The sequence below is a fragment of the Sphaerodactylus townsendi genome, linkage group LG02 (genome assembly GCF_021028975.2).
Source record: "Sphaerodactylus townsendi isolate TG3544 linkage group LG02, MPM_Stown_v2.3, whole genome shotgun sequence".
Lineage (NCBI taxonomy): Eukaryota > Metazoa > Chordata > Lepidosauria > Squamata > Sphaerodactylidae > Sphaerodactylus > Sphaerodactylus townsendi.
Window position 1 is genome coordinate 99443779 of NC_059426.1, and position 12927 is coordinate 99456705.

At 42.7% G+C, this 12927-nt stretch overlaps 1 protein-coding gene across 4 annotated transcripts in view; it reads right to left on the minus strand.

Moving 5' to 3' along the window:
• The window catches only part of LUZP2 (leucine zipper protein 2), a 485657-nt gene that overhangs the window by 53714 nt on the left and 419016 nt on the right, over positions 1-12927 (minus strand). The gene's annotated exons all lie outside the window — the stretch shown is intronic.

A 12927-nucleotide genomic window follows, 5' to 3' on the forward strand; every position in this document is an offset into this window, starting at 1 on the left:
TAATTGCTTCACTTGAAGATCTGTGGGGATTTTGAGTGTAACAAGGTGGGTTTCCCACACCTGTCCACAGCTTCTGTCTCTCCTCAGATTTTTTTGGCAAACCAAGGAAATTATATTCGGTGGAGAAAACAAAACATAAAACACTGCTTGTCTTTCATTTTTGGCATCCAAATAATATGCAATACTGTTGGGCTGAAAGGAATAAGATTAACATGTTCACTGATACATTAAGAAAAAAATAAGTTTCATTAATTTGCAGTTGCTTGGTTATGCATCTTGCTTTTATCCTTGCTGGATTTTGAAGAAGTAAATGTTCCACTGTCACATAATTGTGTTCTATTAAAATCAGCTTAGCCAATGGCTCAAGCACTTTCCTAAGGACAGTACCATGTATGATGATACAAAGAAAAGGATGAGTTAGTTATATCTGAATGATAGGGGCTACATCAGTGCTACAAATCCAAGCCTTCTTTAGAATTCATGCGAATGTCACAATCATTACATGGTGATCAGACTCTCATTGTACAAACCATGGCCCCTTCCGCACACACAAAATAATGCATTTTCAAACCACTTTCCCAACTGTTTGCAAGTGGATTTTGCCATTCTGCACAGCTTCAAAGAGCACTGAAAGCAGGTTGAAAGTGCATTATTCTGCATGTGCGGAATGAGCCCATGAGAAGTTCTTGTTTTGATAAGAACTCTGAAGAGGTTACAGAACCAAACACTCATTCTCTGGGCCATCCTGGGAATAAATCACTGGAAAACAGTGGATCAACTGAATGGACATCACCCCAAAGAAACATTAACTGCTGGGTTCCAGTATTCCTGTCAGCATACACAAGTATGAGTAACTTTCTCCATAATTCCCTGCAGCTTCTGACATTCTGCTTTTATCACCATGCCATCCTAGAGGAACACTGTAGGCTGTATGGCCATTTGCCTTAACCAAATACTTTCATGTTCTCCCCACTGGTTTTTATTTCTTGCCTACCATCTCAGATTCATCTGGGACTAATGTGCTCACTTACTTATATGATTAATTTGTTTGCAGAGATATCCATTTTTATTAAACTGTTCATAGTTTAGCCATGATTTAAGGGCTACTTCTCAAAATATATTATGTAGCCTAGTCTACGCTTTCAGAAACAATGCAATACCAATTCCACTGATATTTGATGGGCTGAAAGCATCTGCCATTGATGGAAAATGTTTATGAGTTATAGGCAGCTTTGCATCAGGTTTACAAAGGAAGCTATTGGGAATTTTAAAAAACCCTTCCTTTTGTGAATATTGCGAAGACCTCTGCATAAGCCTATTAAATTCAGAGTTTCCTTTCTGTGAAGAAAGTTGTTTCACCCACCCACATCAGCATTGCAGAATATATATACTGAGTTTCATTGCTTTTAGAAAGCATAAAACTCCTGTAAATGTGGATACTAATGATATCTCCTGTTGTTTGAAGCACATCTATGAGATTTACTGACAGATTTGTGAAACTGAGATCCCTGGAAAAACAGTTCTGCCTCTGTAACTCTGTTGTCATCATCACCATCATGCTTGATCCTATCAACTATGAACAAAAAGACTTCATAGTTACAGCCTACTGTGCCTCACTGCAAACAGCAGCTGCTGTTATAGGTTCACTGAGCTGGGCAATCTTTATAGGGCCATCCTTGCAGACAGAGAGGACAGTTTGGTGGGAGGTTGCATGAATAATGCAGATTTATCAGAATTCACATATAGACTGATGCAAGCCTTTTCCGTATATGCCATTTACACCATTTTCAGACTTGACATAAAACATTTTCTCCAAGGAATTTTGCTTTGTTTCCCCTCCCCCCTCCTTGGTTTTGATAATGTTTCTAAAACACTTTTTCTCCATCATTTTTGAAAACAGCATTTTTACAGCATTTATTTTCTCTAAAATGTTTCCAAGTTGGCTTCCCTCACAGTACAGTCATATTTAAAACCTGTTATCTTTCCTGCTGAAAAGCTTGGCCATTTTCCATGCCTGTGTGTCATTTCCCAACTTTCCCCTCAGCACCTGATGAGCCATTGTTTTGCATCCCTACTCCTTTGCCTCTTTATTTTCATCATTTTGTGTAGGTTTTTTTTTCTTCTTCTTTGGTTGAATCAATGAAGCATTGACTAAACAGATCTACGGAGCATTAAACCAATGGATCAACAAATCATTGTTTCAACAATTAAGTAAAAAAAACCCTCACAGTGGCCATTAAACATTTGGAGGAGGTGAATGCAGACAAACATGGTGAAAGCAGGAGGATCAGAAATGTTCTGAAAATGTTCTAGGTGACTTGTGCAGAAAAGGCCCTTGCTTTATTCATGTGCTTTCACACTAAAGAAGGGATCATTTCTGCCATTTCCCCTTTGAACTTTTTCACACTCTGTTCTTCAGTGTCCGCTGATACTCAGGAACAGCTGAGATTATGAATGCAGGAAGAGATTAATAATCCCTTCGATATGCACATTCTCACAGTTTAAAGGATTCCACACATTGTTGTTGCTACGAATATAAGATTAAATATTGCTTGAATTTGAAAAAAAGAAACTTCAGTTTCCAAAGTACAATGCCAGTAACAAGGGACATCATAAATTTCTGAATAAACCTCTTCGGCAGTGAAATGTACTTTGATACTAATGACAGATTGTGAGTCGATTTGGGACAACCCGAAACAGTGAAGAAGCAGCAGCTTGGAAGAGTTTTCCATTAAGACCTGATAATTTTTTTAAAATCTTTTTAATTTTAACCAAACAATTGTGTGGTGGCTGCAAAGGTGCTTGTTGGTTTGCTAATTATACTATGGGTCATAAAAAATGGCTGAGAGAGGCGGAAGGAAACTCCCTACCATATGCTAAACAACCTAAAATAATGGACATTTTTCAAGTTAAAGCAACTAACAGTTTTGAAGTTTCAACGGATGAAACAAAGATTGTGGATGACATGCCAGCCAGAAAAACAGTAGAATGCCCAAAGGCCAGTGAACATTCCTGTGATACAATTAATAACTCTAATGAAGAGATAAGTACAGCAAAGGATGAGGACAGGAATGTTAATGAAATGAAGGAGTATTTTAGCCTTTTATCACTCATTGTAGTTACTGTTGAGTATATACTCAAGGAGTTAAAGCTGCTAAACAGTAAAATGGATAATGTTATCAAACTTAAGGAGAGTGTGAAAGAGGGGAAACAAACTCTGGATCAGGTAGAGAATCAATTAAGAACTGTTAAAGGAACATGCCTGATTCTTCCCTGGAAGGTAACAAAACTGGGAATTCCTGCAACCTAATACTCTCTCCTAATAATCTGTTAGCTATATGTAAATACAAAGGCATAACCCCTAATTGGAATAATGTTCATTTTGCAAGGAGTCATCTCAGAACCCTGTTAAGGGGAGAAACTAATTATGTAAACCAGGGGTCCCCAAACTTTTTAAACAGGGGGCCAGTTCACTGTCCCTCAGACTGTTGGAGGGCCGGACTAAAAAAACTATGAACAAATTCCTATGCACAAATGATTGTAAAATGTTTGATTTCACCTTTCAGCCTTTCTGTCATGGTCTATTTTTAGAACAGTGACCAAAGTATGTCAAGTACAGGGTGGGCTCCAAATATTGTTGGGGAGGCTGTGGAATACCTTCCCCTGTGTAAAAAAAAAAGCAGAACTTTCCCAATGAAGCATTCCATCTAACCCAGGATCAGGTATCTTCCTGGGTTTTTTCCTCCCTAGCAGCCAGCGAGTGATTCGCCAGCCTGGCTGATGCCAATGGGAGTGAGGCTACAGAGTTTCGAGAGCAACACATGGAGTAGCTGAGAGGAAGGGCGGAGCAGGCGTTGCCACATGTAAGGTTTCCAACTCTGGGTCAGAAAATTCATGGAGATTTGGGGGTGCCATCATGTAACTGCAATCAACAGCCGTTGGGGCCGGTTCCTCCTCTCCCTCGAGCCCCCACTGCACATGAATGGAGCCATCGCCGCCATGCCTGGCGGGCCGGATAAATGCCTTCAGGGGGCCACATTTGGCCCCCGGGCCGTAGTTTGGGGAACCCTGATGTAAACCTTCAGTCAGTGGAAGTTCTGGAATCTAGTAGTCAACAACCAAGAGTATTAGTGACGTTTAAGATGAGGTTTGTTGCTTGCAAGATAGTAATTTTAATGCAAGTACCTTCATAGTATCATAGGCAAGCTCTGACGGGAGCATTAAAATGGCAACCTGGAGACGGGTAACGCTGTCTCCAGGTTTTCGCCATTCAAGACGTGGGGCACAGCTGCAACGCAGCTGCGCCCCTCGTGCCACCCAGCCGCCTGAAGCCGGGCGCTTCCCCAGAGCGTGCAGTTTTTTTGGGAACGCCGCTATGAAGCCGCGTCGAGCTTAACGCAGCGGCTTCACCAGCCCCCCCACCTGAATCTCATTTGTCCTCGGCGCCTATAATTAAGGCCTGGGACATTTCGCCCTGCGCCGCTGGAGCAGGTGCGCAGGGCCACGGGGGCGTGTCCCCAGGCCTCGGCGACGTGCAGGAGGCCCGGGGACATGCCGGGTCGGCCGGGCGCCGGTGCTCCGTGGCGCCGGCTGCCCGGCTGTTCCCAGGACCGTCCATGCGGACAGTCCCAGCGTCGTCGGGTCGGCGTCAGAAACGCCAACCCGGCCGTTTCCGCCTTCGTGCGGAAACGGCCATAGAATCATAGAGTTGGAAGAGACCCCAAGAGCCATCAAGGGCCATCAAGTCCAACCCCCTGCAATGCAAGAACACACAATCATAGTATTCCTTCTACAATGGAAAGCTAGTAGGTTTTGGCAAAATATCTCAAGAACTATTTTCCTGTGCTTAGTGAATTGTAACCCTGAAATTTTAATATATTCCAGATCAAATGAAACCTCCTTTAGATTTATTTGTGTTTTTTACCCATTTTCTCATTAACAGAGAGAAAATCTGTAAAGAATATAAAGTAGCAAATGTCTGCAATATTGTCATATTGTACAATACCACAATCAGTGCAAACATCAGATGATACATTTTCAGTGCTTCATTTCACTTTCACATAATAGAGGTATGTTTTCCCTTCAGGCTGAAAAATGAAATGGGAAGATGCTAATGAAGTTCCGTGGACTTAGCTGCTTAACTACCCACCTTGCTTTTTAAAAGGCTACATCTGCCATCTCCTTATAATTCCCTGCAGATTTTGTGATCAGACAACAAATCCCAGAAATATGTAAGCTATTTGTTGCTCAATTCTGTAACCTTTTGTACTGTCAAGTACCTAGTATTTGGAGAAAAGACTGCAGTGCACAAATGAAATGACTGAGTCATATCACTGTCCCTCTAACTCAGAATTGCCTCCTCTGGCATCTTCTTTCACTCTTGCTACCTGCCCAAGATGCTTTAATCAGGACAGAGGTTCTACATATAAAGCAGATGCTCTACAGTTGAGCCATGCCCAGGTCCCAGTAATGAAAGTAAAGCAATGACTCATACGATTGTGTATAGGATGAGATCATATGTATACAAGAATGTATGTTACAAGCTTGTTCTGGGCACAGAAAAATAATGCTCTGGCCTGGGCTGCTGCTTCTTACATTAAGAGAGGCCATAGTTCACTGGTAGAGCATCTGATATGCAAATAGAATGTTCCATGTTCAAACGCCAGCATCTACAGCTACAAGGGTCAGTTTGCAGATGATGAGAAAGACCTCTACTCAAGTCCCTAACATTATAATAGTCATCTGCCAGTCATGATGCACAAAAATATGTGAACACAAGGGCAAAATGGGAGAACATTTGTATGATATCATCAGTGCCTTTCAACTGGCTACAGAGCCAGCTGTATTTGGACAATGTCAGACAACAAACATTCTGTAGTAATATATAAGAATGGTACAGTGAACAAAGAAGCATTAGAGGGCAGATGTGTGTCACCTACTGAGGTCAATATATTGTTCAAAGAGAACTTAATGCATTTCATGCAAAAAAAGTAACATTCTGCATCCAAACTATTGCAGAATAGAAAAGATAACCTTGAAACCTATAAGAAGTTATGAAAATGATGTCTGTGTTCATGTTTTCTGATTTTATCTTGTATGCTGCATTTTTGTTTACTATTTTGCCCATTAAGTTAGTTTGCCAATGGTTTTGCTAATGGGAAGGGGCAGTTGGTAATGCAGAGCACTGAAGAATCACTACGAGGCACTGGAATTCTACTCTGTGGTTTAGTTTTCAACAGTTGTTCCTGATGCACTTTAAAACAGATCTTGACATTACAAGGATTAGAAACTCAAAAGCAAACACTAAGTTTCTTAGAGAACTTAATTTCTGAATCCATTTCCCACGTTGAACACAATGCAGGCATTGATCCAGTGCCAAACTTAAGCCACTCTTTTAAGTCAGAAGTTTGCCAGCCTCTAGCACTGATCTGTTACTGTGCCTTCAATAAATACTTCTCAACAGATTTTTATGAGATTTAGATCTGAAATTTTCTCTGACATGTTTATTAATGTAACTTAGATCCTTGTCTATCTCAGTAAGTGCTTCTCATTTAGGCAGGAAAACATCAATACAACAATGATTAAATTGTAAGTAATCAATGTTTCATTGTTTGTTCTTGATTCATGACTACATAAAACTGAACACAAATAAACAAAGAATGACATTTTCTACTTTAACAACATACATATTTTATGGTGTATTATCCTATCAATCTAATTGAAGGATTTATACATACCATCAACAACAGAGAGATACCTTGGCACTTTCTGTATCCTATCATAACATGGAGAGTGAATATGCAGCAGAGAGTGAACCTGATTCGTCAACTGTTCATATTCTTGCATATGGGACACATGTCTATGCTTTTTTATAAGAGAGAATCATTATGGGAGTAGAATGAAGTGCTAAAGAAACAGTGGTTAAGTTTGGCTTTCTAGGCTCACACTGCAATCCTAAAAAGAGTTTACACCTTTCAGAGCTCATTAACTGAAAGTACTGCACAATGAGTTTAGGAAATTTGATCATATCTATCGGCTCTCAGCATCCCAGGAACAGCCTCAGCAATATGCCCAGAGAAACACTTTTTTTGAGGGTTTTGAGGGGGAGCTGACTCATGTTGATCCCTTGGGGTATTCAAGGCAAGAGATATTCAAAGATGGTTTGCCATTGCCTGCCTCTGCTTAGCAGCACTAGACTTCCTTAGTAGTCTCCCATCCTATTACTAACCTGGGCTGACCCTGCATATCTTCTGAAGTCTGATGAGATCTTGCTAGCCAGCAGTAGACAGAAGAAACATATGTACATCAATGTTCATTCCAAAGCAGGAAGGTTTTAGCTTGTTGCACACAAATACAACATGCTGTTCAAAATCTCTCTCCACCAATATACACACTCCACACTTCACCACCATAACATACCACACAGTCCTTATTCTATGATACACCTATATACATCTTTCAGCAAATCACAGGTCAGATGATCTCATGCTGCACCTGGATGGTAATGCACTGTGTGACCTTCAGCAGCTTCCTGCTGTGGTCTTTAGCAAAATCTTGCTGTGTCAAGCATTAGGCTACAATAAGTCTAGTTAACCTTTTCCATACTCTGACATGCTCTCCATTACAAGCCTTCTTATTTTGCTTTTCTATTTGTGTAAATGGTTTCAGCTTTTTTTGTTTGTTCCTGCTATGGTAGATTGATTTGCAACACATGTACAGATTGTATGGGTTTTATGTGTCAGTTATATGGTATTTATATGATGATTTACCAATGCACAAATAATGCAGAAAATAGTACTCTTTTGCAACACAGCAGGCTCAGGGTGCCTTCTAAAAATTGTTGACAATAAAATCATATAACCAACACTAAAAACTTTGAAAAGTGCTAAAACAAACAAGACCAATCAAAAGGAAGGGCAGGCCAAATTAAATTCTAATAGAAAAGATATCAATTTACACTAGTGGATATTATGAAAGAGAAAAAGTGAAGAGAGAAATAACAAGGGAGAGGGGAAAGGGGGAAAGAAAAAAAGGGAAAAGGAGGCTAGCAAGATGGAGACTGTCACTGTCCTCAAACATAGTCCTGGTGAGATCCCTTCAATTCGCTATAAGATCAAGCAAGGCTATCTAATGCTTTGAATGACTGGATGCTTCATTTGGCTCCCAAACTAGGGTTGCCAACGTCCAAGTGGGTCCTGGAGATCTCCTAGAATTATAAGTGATCTCCAGACTACCCAGATCAATTCCTGTGAACAAAACAATTACTTTGGAGGGTGGCATTATACCCTGCTGAGGTTCTGCCCCTCCCCAAATCCCACTTTTCCCCAGCTATACCGCCAAATCTCCAGAAATTTTTCCAATCTGGAACTGGCAAACCTATTCCAACCACCAGCTGCATCAATCTACCTACAAAGATCCTTTTTTTTTTCTGCACATGAAGTTGGTTTCCAAATAGGTAGAAAAGGACAGAAAGGGACAATATGAGTTCTGAGCTGCCAGTGAGGAACATAGCCTCTGAATTAAGGCTGCTGATTAATCATTCCTTTCCTTCCTACTGAAATGTGAAAACATACATAGGTTCAGGACGAAATGTTTTGTTCATCCAACACAGGAGTTTATCTATTGATTTCTAAGTACCGGGACATTAGAACCAATTGTCTCTGATTAAATCAGGAGTAGTCTTAATGGCTTGGGCAGAGTTTCTTTTAAGAGTCTCTGTCCAGGTGTGGTATTCAGATTTGGCTGAGGCATGGGGGTTCAAGGAAAGAACAGTTGTCTCAAAGAAGATGGTAGATTGCTTGGCCTGTCTTTTGGTCTGGACACACTGCTGTAGACATACGCACATAGCTGTTGGCATCTGCCAATACAAATTGCATAAAAACCGCTTTGAATCCATTGTCCAATAATGCGGGGTGAAAAGGGTAGGGCAACACTATCCAATTCAGGCATGAAATGAAGGAAATTGTTGAAGCAAGCCAGTACAACAAATTAATCCATGCAGCAAAATAAGAAAGAAAAAGAAAAAGAAAATATAGACAAAAAACAATTATGTAAGCAATTATGAAAGCATTTGCACATCCCCAGAGTTTTATGCAGCTGTATCAGCAGCTTTAACAGATTTGAATTAATTTTTCCCCTTCCGTACTGAGCATGCTTCAGATTCTACAGGGTGATGAAGACAGAGGAGTCAAGGTACATCAGGCCAGATACAAGAGGTGAGATCAAAAGCTGACAGTAGCTGGATTTTCTGAAAAGTTAGATAAAAGGTCATTAAATGCAATCCTAATCAGTGTCACACCATTCTGAGTCCACTGGAACCCAAAGGCCATAACATTTTTTGGGGGATTGTATTATTAATACTTGAACTCAAGGCAACCCAATGAAATTAATGAACAATAGATTCAGGATTGACAAAATATGCTCTGAACTCAATGAGTAATTAAATTGTGTAATTCCCTGCCAGTGACATAGCGATTGCTGCAAGCTTGGGCGATATTAAAAGGAAAAAAGACAGATTAACTGAGAATAGGTCCATCAATGGCTTTTAGCCATTGATAATTGGCTAAATTGATAATTGGCTTTTATCAATTGGCATTGATAATTGGCTTTTAGCCATTGATAATTACAGATAATCTCCACACCCAGAGGTAGTGAATTTCAAAATAACAGCTCTAGGAGGCAAATAATGGAAGCCTTTCATCTCTGTTTCTTTAGTTTGTGAGCATCTATATGTTCTGTTTGAGTATGGTACTTTTTTATATCTGCCCTCCAAAACTGCTGAAGGAAGGGCATTCATTTTTGACAACATAAAAGCTCTTCTGAGCTTTGGCACTGTCAAATGATAGAAATACTTCAGCACTTGCATTGGAAGGGAAATACACAAAAAGGATGTCACATACCCTACAGGCTACAACAAATATTCTGCTAAAATCCAAATTCTTTATACTTGTTTTGATTAGCCTAATTATTTCTGTGGTCTCTATGGTGTTTACTATGCCATCTGTAATTACTGGACATTTCATATTCTTTTCCAAGAAATAATCCTATTGGCTAATGTACATGTCGGCCTGTATGAGTCCAAGTAAGGTAGGTCCACCCTCAGATTTTAAGATATTACTTTCAAAAATCATGATTTTACCTGTGCCTTAGTTTTCAATGACAATTCACTCAACTTAGCTCTCAGTGCTATGCCTGAGAAACATCTGGAAGCAGCTGCATCTTCTAGATTAAAGCAACAGCTGTGAGCAATGACCTAAAATTTCTTTGGCACATGTCAAAGGCTCTCAGCTGTGAAGTATCTTCAGAAAGGGAAGGGATGGATACACAGCTCAGGCCTGATTCAGTAGTATGAAATACTGTACTGAAGAACATTGACTATACAGTGTTGAATATTTTTTTTTAAAAAAATGAACTGTTGAATGTTTTCAATACAGCAATTTCAGTGGACTACAAATTGTCCAGGCCAATATCAGACTGAGAAGCAAAAATTCTACCATGCAGCTATCCTGCCTGGCTGGTACAATGATCCCGAGAATGTCACTGAAGCTGCTTCTCATACTGATTGGTTTTCTGCTAAAATAAAGAGTAAGACTACCGGTATGTATAAAAAACTTCAGATCAAGATAAGTGGGTATCATCACCCCTGCGCAGACACAAAATTTAAATGATTTTAACTTAAGCCCTTAGGAAAATCTATTGACAACACAGGAAATCTAATAAAGGTATGTGGTAGGAACATCAGTGTGGTCCTAACCATTAGTTCCAAAAGTAAGGCATACCTACAAGTTATTTGCATCCAGATATGCAGAGGCTACTTTGTAATAACTACAGACATGGCTTGGATTGAAATGGGCCGCAGCCCATTAATATAATTATTATACCGAAGCTGGGTGAGCAAGAGGAGCACATCTTATTTGCTGGTCAGCATTCATGGATGATCCCGGCTTCAACCCCAAATTTATTGGGGAGGACAGGGAGTTACTGGGCCACGGGGCATTCCCCCCCTCTTCATGACCCCCACACTGCTGGGGTGTCAGGCTCGCTAGCAGAGGCCTCTGCGGCATGCGCTCTGAGCCTGCCCTGCCCCAGGCCTCTTATGGAAGCCCCCATAGGCAGGGAGGTCCAGCATGCAAGCTCGCCCCCCCAAAGATATGCTCCTCTGCCCAAACTGCCACAGAGCTTACCCTGCAGTTCCCGCCACAGCTTCGCAGCAATCCAGCTGATCTCACTGGGCTTACCGTGCGGCCCAAAGCCCCTTGCCTCCGTATTGCACAGACAGGCATGCGCCATCCTGTTGGAAATGCCAGGGCACTCAACAAAACATGCATAGGTGCGGGAACTCGCTGTCCTCGAGCCCCGGCCCACCCTCCTCGCACCGCTGGAGATCCAGCTAGTCAACCCAAGCCACTTTTTCTCCCAGCTGCACATGAAGTCCAGCCATTCCAGCCATGCTTGCCATATGTACCCAATGCCCATGCCCAAGCGAGGGTGCAGGATCTTGCTGTCCCGAGCGCCCAGACCACCCATGTTAGCTGCGCTCGAAATCCAACCATTCCAGCCAAGCTTGCCATATGGACCCAATGCTCATGCTCCTGCCTGGGTGTGCGACCATGCTCTCCTGAGCACCCAGACCACCTTTCCAGCTGTGCTTGAAACCCAGCCATTCCCACAAAGCTTGCTGTATGGACCCAATGCTCATGCTAATGTGTGTGTGCGGGATCATGCCTCTACGAGCACCGAGACCACCCTAGTCACCACTTTGGAAAAACTCCGGCATGCCTCAACCACCTTCTGAGCCCCCTTGGCACCCTTCCAGCAGAGCCGTAGTGGTGGGTGGGACCAGAGAAGCTTAACATCCAGGAGTAATCCCATGCCCTCGTATAAGCAGGTTTCAATCCGCATGGAGAGCATCAGGCTCGTCAATGCAGGTGGATCATTCCCCCCAAGTGGGGCACAATTGCCTGAGGGGGTGCAAGCCAGCCAAGGGAGTCTCTGATGGTGGGCAACAGGGACTCCCATCGCCTACTCGGTGATCGAGCCACACCCCATCCATGCCCCATCCGAAGTCCAAATCCTTGCCCCAACCAGTCACTGCCATGTACCTGCTGGGCCAGTGAACAATACTATGCCCAACGATTTGTCAAGCTGGCCAGCCAACCCTAGCCACATCCCCTTTTCGACTTCCTGGCACCCCTCCACAGGAGCCCTGGGAAGAAGTGGGACCAAATCAATTCAACACCCAGCGAAAGTTCCACCACTTCCTGAAGGCCATCTGTACTTGCAAGGACAGTTCCAGACCTTTCAAAACTGGGAGGTCATCCTCACTGAGGTGGATGACAAACCCCTGAGGCACACTAAACCTCTGAAGGGGCTCCCGGACAGTGTGCAACAGAGACTCCCAGTGGGCACCCCGCTGGCCAAGCCCACTACGTCCACATCCTCTCCAATTCCAGATCTGCACCCCAGGCAAGTGATAGGGCATACTGATCTGCCCGGTGGACAATACCATGGCCATGATCCAAATCCAGATCTACTTATTAGGCAGTTCTGAGCAAACATTAAAATAACAGGTGAGATCCACGTATTGTAAAACTACCAACCTCTGCAGCACCGGGGAAACAGGCAACGCATGCCGCCAAAGCGGCGGCTCCAATCCTGGACGAATGAAGGCCAAACTCACCAGGAGAAATGGCCATGCCCACCAACATCCAAGCTTAAAACAGCAACCAGGCGAAGCGAGTTGGGGGGGTGTCCCATCCCAATGCACCAGGAATAAGCCGTGCGGCGGGTGCTCAGCCACTTGGCCAGATTTGTAAACGCACTGTGCCCAATTCTGTAGGCGCGTGCTCCACCCTAATGCTTACGTGCGCCAACACGCTCATTGCTGGGTGGGGCGGCACAGCCGCCAGGCCAGCCCAGAGCCATGCA